Source organism: Dunckerocampus dactyliophorus, unplaced genomic scaffold (assembly GCF_027744805.1).
Source record: "Dunckerocampus dactyliophorus isolate RoL2022-P2 unplaced genomic scaffold, RoL_Ddac_1.1 HiC_scaffold_85, whole genome shotgun sequence".
NCBI lineage: Eukaryota > Metazoa > Chordata > Actinopteri > Syngnathiformes > Syngnathidae > Dunckerocampus > Dunckerocampus dactyliophorus.
This window is the reverse complement of record NW_026559921.1, coordinates 19,635-27,500: the sequence shown is the minus strand read 5'-3', so window position 1 is coordinate 27,500 and position 7,866 is coordinate 19,635.

The following is a 7,866-nucleotide window of genomic DNA, read 5'->3' as shown; positions in this document are numbered from 1 at the left end:
GCTTTGGGGCTCCAGCCGCCTCGGACTGCATTTCTGACTAGGCTCGTGTGGACTTTGTCGTTTTTTCAGCACTTTTTTTACACATTGGGTACTCTGCCCCATTCACTCCCATTCATTTGACACTTTGAAAAATCATCCGAGCGGCTCTCCACGCGTTTTATAGCCGCTTTGGGGCTCCAGCCGCCTCGGACTGCATTTCTGACTAGGCTCGTGTGGACTTTGTCGTTTTTTCAGCACTTTTTTTACACATTGGGTACTCTGCCCCATTCACTCCCATTCATTTGACACTTTGAAAAATCATCCGAGCGGCTCTCCACGCGTTTTATAGCCGCTTTCAGACTCCTGCCGCCTCGCCTGCACTTCCGCCTCGGTCCGTTAGGATTTAGGCCTTTTTTCAGCACTTTTTCTCCGTTCCTCCGGGGCGACAGCGGCTCTCCACGCATTTTATAGCCGTTTTCAGACTCCTGCCGCCTCGCCTGCACTTCCGCCTCGGTCCGTTAGGATTTAGGCCTTTTTTCAGCACTTTTTCTCCGTTCCTCCGGGGCGACAGCGGCTCTCCACGCATTTTATAGCCGTTTTCAGACTCCTGCCGCCTCGCCTGCACTTCCGCCTCGGTCCGTTAGGATTTAGGCCTTTTTTCAGCACTTTTTCTCCGTTCCTCCGGGGCGACAGCGGCTCTCCACGCATTTTATAGCCGTTTTCAGACTCCTGCCGCCTCGCCTGCACTTCCGCCTCGGTCCGTTAGGATTTAGGCCTTTTTTCAGCACTTTTTCTCCGTTCCTCCGGGGCGACAGCGGCTCTCCACGCATTTTATAGCCGTTTTCAGACTCCTGCCGCCTCGCCTGCACTTCCGCCTCGGTCCGTTAGGATTTAGGCCTTTTTTCAGCACTTTTTCTCCGTTTCTCCGGGGCGACAGCGGCTCTCCACGCATTTTATAGCCGTTTTCAGACTCCTGCCGCCTCGCCTGCACTTCCGCCTAGGTCCGTTAGGATTTAGGCCTTTTTTCAGCACTTTTTCTCCGTTTCTCCGGGGCGACAGCGGCTCTCCACGCTTTTTATAGCGGTTTTCAGACTCCTGCCGCCTCGCCTGCACTTCCGCCTAGGTCCGTTAGGATTTAGGCCTTTTTTCAGCACTTTTTCTCCGTTCCTCCGGGGCGACAGCGGCTCTCCACGCTTTTTATAGCCGCTTTGGGGCTTTAGCCGCCTCGGCCTGCATTTCTGACTAGGCTCGTGTGGACTTTTTCAGCACTTTTTTTGTGCATTGGGTACTCTCGCCCATTGACTCCCATTCATTTGACACTTTGTCATATTTTCAGCACTTTTTTGGCGCATTGGGTACTCTCGCCCATTGACTCCCATTCATTTGACACTTTGTCATATTTTCAGCACTTTTTTGGCGCATTGGGTACTCTCGCCCATTGACTTCAATGCATTTACTGCAACTCCTGCCTGTGTCCGCCAGAGGGCGTCTGGCTTAACAGCGGCTCTCCACGCTATTTCTATCCGCTTTGAGGCTCCAGGCAGCTCGGCCTGGGTTTCTGAATTTCTCCCTTGACACTTTGTTACTTTTTCACCTTTTTTCTCATTTCATCCAGGGACACAGCGGCTCTCCACAGACTTTCCCGCGGCCCCTGGGCTCCAGGACCCTAGGCATGGGTTTCTGCCTAGCTCCCTTGACACTTTGCCATTTTTTCACCTTTTTTCTCATTTCATCCAGGGACACAGCGGCTCTCCACAGACTTTCCCGCGGCCCCTGGGCTCCAGGACCCTAGGCATGGGTTTCTGCCTAGCTCCCTTGACACTTTGCCATTTTTTCACCCTTTTTCTCATTTCATCCAGGGCAACAGCGGCTTTCCACAGACTTTGCAGCCGCCCCTGGGCTCCAGGACCCTAGGCATGGGTTTCTGCCTAGCTCCCTTGACACTTTGCCATTTTTTCACCCTTTTTCTCAATTCATCCAGGGACACAGCGGCTCTCCACACACTTTAGAACCGCCCCTGGGCTCCAGGCAGCTCGGCCTGAGTTTCTGAATTTCTCCCTTGACACTTTGCCATTTTTTCACCCTTTTTCTCAATTCATCCAGGGACACAGCGGCTCTCCACACACTTTAGAACCGCCCCTGGGCTCCAGGCAGCTCGGCCTGAGTTTCTGAATTTCTCCCTTGACACTTTGCCATTTTTTCACCCTTTTTCTCATTTCATCCAGGGACACAGCGGCACTCCACAGACTTTACAGCCGCCCCTGGGCTCCAGGCAGCTCGGCCTGGGTTTCTGAATTTCTCCCTTGACACTTTGCCATTTTTCCACCCTTTTTCTCATTTCATCCAGGGACACAGCGGCTCTCCACAGACTTTACAGCCGCCCCTGGGCTCCAGGACCCTAGGCATGGGTTTCTGAATTTCTCCCTTGACACTTTGCCATTTTTTCACCTTTTTCCTCATTTCATCCAGGGACACAGCGGCTCTCCACAGACTTTGCAGCCGCCCCTGGGCTCCAGGCAGCTCGGCCTGGGTTTCTGAATTTCTCCCTTGACACTTTGCCATTTTTTCACCTTTTTTCTCATTTCATCCAGGGACACAGCGGCTCTCCACAGACTTTGCAGCCGCCCCTGGGCTCCAGGCAGCTCGGCCTGGGTTTCTGAATTTCTCCCTTGACACTTTGCCATTTTTTCACCTTTTTTCTCATTTCATCCAGGGACACAGCGGCTCTCCACAGACTTTGCAGCCGCCCCCGGGCTCCAGGCAGCTCGGCCTGGGTTTCTGAATTTCTCCCTTGACACTTTGTTACTTTTTCACCTTTTTTCTCATTTCATCCAGGGACACAGCGGCTCTCCACAGACTTTCCCGCGGCCCCTGGGCTCCAGGCAGCTCGGCCTGGGTTTCTGAATTTCTCCCTTGACACTTTGCCATTTTTCCACCCTTTTTCTCATTTCATCCAGGGACACAGCGGCTCTCACAGGCTTTAGAACCGCCCCTGGGCTCCAGGCAGCTCGGCATGGGTTTCTGCCTAGCTCCCTTGACACTTTGCCATTTTTTCACCTTTTTTCTCATTTCATCCAGGGACACAGCGGCTCTCCACAGACTTTGCAGCCGCCCCTGGGCTCCAGGACCCTAGGCATGGGTTTCTGCCTAGCTCCCTTGACACTTTGCCATTTTTTCACCCTTTTTCTCAATTCATCCAGGGACACAGCGGCTCTCCACAGACTTTACAGCCGCCCCTGGGCTCCAGGACCCTAGGCATGGGTTTCTGAATTTCTCCCTTGACACTTTGCCATTTTTTCACCCTTTTTCTCATTTCATCCAGGGACACAGCGGCTCTCCACAGACTTTCCCGCGGCCCCTGGGCTCCAGGACCCTAGGCATGGGTTTCTGAATTTCTCCCTTGACACTTTGCCATTTTTTCACCCTTTTTCTCATTTCATCCAGGGACACAGCGGCACTCCACAGACTTTACAGCCGCCCCTGGGCTCCAGGACCCTAGGCATGGGTTTCTGCCTAGCTCCCTTGACACTTTGCCATTTTTTCACCCTTTTTCTCATTTCATCCAGGGACACAGCGGCTCTCCACAGACTTTACAGCCGCCCCTGGGCTCCAGGACCCTAGGCATGGGTTTCTGAATTTCTCCCTTGACACTTTGCCATTTTTTCACCTTTTTTCTCATTTCATCCAGGGACACAGCGGCTCTCCACAGACTTTCCCGCGGCCCCTTGGCTCCAGGACCCTAGGCATGGGTTTCTGAATTTCTCCCTTGACACTTTGCCATTTTTTCACCTTTTTTCTCATTTCATCCAGGGCAACAGCGGCTCTCCACAGACTTTCCCGCGGCCCCTGGGCTCCAGGACCCTAGGCATGGGTTTCTGCCTAGCTCCCTTGACACTTTGCCATTTTTTCACCCTTTTTCTCATTTCATCCAGGGACACAGCGGCTCTCACAGACTTTAGAACCGCCCCTGGGCTCCAGGACGCAAGGCATGGGTTACTCTCGCCCATTGACTTCAATGCATTTACTGCAACTCCTGCCTGTGTCCGCCAGAGGGCGTCTGGCTTAACAGCGGCTCTCCACGCTATTTCTATCCGCTTTGAGGCTCCAGGCAGCTCGGCCTGGGTTTCTGAATTTCTCCCTTGACACTTTGTTACTTTTTCACCTTTTTTCTCATTTCATCCAGGGACACAGCGGCTCTCCACAGACTTTCCCGCGGCCCCTGGGCTCCAGGACCCTAGGCACGGGTTTCTGAATTTTTCCCTTGACACTTTGCCATTTTTTCACCCTTTTTCTCATTTCATCCAGGGCAACAGCGGCTCTCCACAGACTTTGCAGCCGCCCCCGGGCTCCAGGCAGCTCGGCCTGAGTTTCTGAATTTCTCCCTTGACACTTTGCCATTTTTTCACCTTTTTTCTCATTTCATCCAGGGACACAGCGGCTCTCCACAGACTTTGCAGCCGCCCCTGGGCTCCAGGCAGCTCGGCCTGAGTTTCTGAATTTCTCCCTTGACACTTTGCCATTTTTCCACCCTTTTTCTCATTTCATCCAGGGACACAGCGGCTCTCCACAGACTTTGCAGCCGCCCCTGGGCTCCAGGCAGCTCGGCCTGGGTTTCTGAATTTCTCCCTTGACACTTTGCCATTTTTTCACCTTTTTTCTCATTTCATCCAGGGACACAGCGGCTCTCCACAGACTTTGCAGCCGCCCCTGGGCTCCAGGCAGCTCGGCCTGAGTTTCTGAATTTCTCCCTTGACACTTTGCCATTTTTTCACCTTTTTTCTCATTTCATCCAGGGACACAGCGGCTCTCCACAGACTTTGCAGCCGCCCCTGGGCTCCAGGCAGCTCGGCCTGGGTTTCTGAATTTCTCCCTTGACACTTTGCCATTTTTTCACCCTTTTTCTCATTTCATCCAGGGCAACAGCGGCTCTCCACAGACTTTAGAACCGCCCCTGGGCTCCAGGACCTTAGGCATGGGTTTCTGCCTAGCTCCCTTGACACTTTGCCATTTTTCCACCCTTTTTCTCATTTCATCCAGGGCAACAGCGGCTCTCCACACACTTTAGAACCGCCCCTGGGCTCCAGGCAGCTCGGCCTGAGTTTCTGAATTTCTCCCTTGACACTTTGCCATTTTTCCACCTTTTTTCTCATTTCATCCAGGGACACAGCGGCTCTCACAGGCTTTAGAACCGCCCCTGGGCTCCAGGCAGCTCGGCATTGGTTTCTGCCTAGCTCCCTTGACACTTTGCCATTTTTCCACCCTTTTTCTCATTTCATCCAGGGACACAGCGGCTCTCCACAGACTTTGCAGCCGCCCCTGGGCTCCAGGACCCTAGGCATGGGTTTCTGCCTAGCTCCCTTGACACTTTGCCATTTTTTCACCCTTTTTCTCAATTCATCCAGGGACACAGCGGCTCTCCACAGACTTTACAGCCGCCCCTGGGCTCCAGGACCCTAGGCATGGGTTTCTGAATTTCTCCCTTGACACTTTGCCATTTTTTCACCCTTTTTCTCATTTCATCCAGGGACACAGCGGCTCTCCACAGACTTTCCCGCGGCCCCTGGGCTCCAGGACCCTAGGCATGGGTTTCTGAATTTCTCCCTTGACACTTTGCCATTTTTTCACCCTTTTTCTCATTTCATCCAGGGACACAGCGGCACTCCACAGACTTTACAGCCGCCCCTGGGCTCCAGGACCCTAGGCATGGGTTTCTGCCTAGCTCCCTTGACACTTTGCCATTTTTTCACCCTTTTTCTCATTTCATCCAGGGACACAGCGGCTCTCCACAGACTTTACAGCCGCCCCTGGGCTCCAGGACCCTAGGCATGGGTTTCTGAATTTCTCCCTTGACACTTTGCCATTTTTTCACCTTTTTTCTCATTTCATCCAGGGACACAGCGGCTCTCCACAGACTTTCCCGCGGCCCCTTGGCTCCAGGACCCTAGGCATGGGTTTCTGAATTTCTCCCTTGACACTTTGCCATTTTTTCACCTTTTTTCTCATTTCATCCAGGGCAACAGCGGCTCTCCACAGACTTTCCCGCGGCCCCTGGGCTCCAGGACCCTAGGCATGGGTTTCTGCCTAGCTCCCTTGACACTTTGCCATTTTTTCACCCTTTTTCTCATTTCATCCAGGGACACAGCGGCTCTCACAGACTTTAGAACCGCCCCTGGGCTCCAGGACGCAAGGCATGGCTTACTCTCGCCCATTGACTTCAATGCATTTACTGCAACTCCTGCCTGTGTCCGCCAGAGGGCGTCTGGCTTAACAGCGGCTCTCCACGCTATTTCTATCCGCTTTGAGGCTCCAGGCAGCTCGGCCTGAGTTTCTGAATTTCTCCCTTGACACTTTGCCATTTTTTCACCTTTTTTCTCATTTCATCCAGGGACACAGCGGCTCTCCACAGACTTTGCAGCCGCCCCTGGGCTCCAGGCAGCTCGGCCTGGGTTTCTGAATTTCTCCCTTGACACTTTGCCATTTTTTCACCCATTTTCTCATTTCATCCAGGGACACAGCGGCACTCCACAGACTTTACAGCCGCCCCTGGGCTCCAGGCAGCTCGGCATGGGTTTCTGCCTAGCTCCCTTGACACTTTGCCATTTTTCCACCCTTTTTCTCATTTCATCCAGGGACACAGCGGCTCTCCACAGACTTTGCAGCCGCCCCTGGGCTCCAGGACCCTAGGCATGGGTTTCTGCCTAGCTCCCTTGACACTTTGCCATTTTTTCACCCTTTTTCTCATTTCATCCAGGGGCACAGCGGCTCTCCACAGACTTTCCCGCGGCCCCTGGGCTCCAGGACCCTAGGCATGGGTTTCTGCCTAGCTCCCTTGACACTTTGCCATTTTTTCACCTTTTTTCTCATTTCATCCAGGGACACAGCGGCTCTCCACAGACTTTCCCGCGGCCCCTGGGCTCCAGGACCCTAGGCATGGGTTTCTGCCTAGCTCCCTTGACACTTTGCCATTTTTTCACCCTTTTTCTCATTTCATCCAGGGCAACAGCGGCTCTCACAGACTTTGCAGCCGCCCCTGGGCTCCAGGCAGCTCGGCCTGGGTTTCTGAATTTCTCCCTTGACACTTTGCCATTTTTTCACCCATTTTCTCATTTCATCCAGGGACACAGCGGCACTCCACAGACTTTACAGCCGCCCCTGGGCTCCAGGCAGCTCGGCATGGGTTTCTGCCTAGCTCCCTTGACACTTTGCCATTTTTTCACCCTTTTTCTCAATTCATCCAGGGACACAGCGGCTCTCACAGACTTTGCAGCCGCCCCTGGGCTCCAGGACCCTAGGCATGGGTTTCTGCCTAGCTCCCTTGACACTTTGCCATTTTTTCACCTTTTTTCTCATTTCATCCAGGGACACAGCGGCTCTCCACAGACTTTGCAGCCGCCCCTGGGCTCCAGGCAGCTCGGCCTGGGTTTCTGAATTTCTCCCTTGACACTTTGCCATTTTTTCACCTTTTTTCTCATTTCATCCAGGGACACAGCGGCTCTCCACAGACTTTGCAGCCGCCCCCGGGCTCCAGGCAGCTCGGCCTGGGTTTCTGAATTTCTCCCTTGACACTTTGCCATTTTTTCACCTTTTTTCTCATTTCATCCAGGGACACAGCGGCTCTCCACAGACTTTCCCGCGGCCCCTTGGCTCCAGGACCCTAGGCATGGGTTTCTGAATTTCTCCCTTGACACTTTGCCATTTTTTCACCTTTTTTCTCATTTCATCCAGGGACACAGCGGCTCTCCACAGACTTTGCAGCCGCCCCTGGGCTCCAGGACCCTAGGCATGGGTTTCTGCCTAGCTCCCTTGACACTTTGCCATTTTTTCACCCTTTTTCTCAATTCATCCAGGGACACAGCGGCTCTCCACAGACTTTACAGCCGCCCCTGG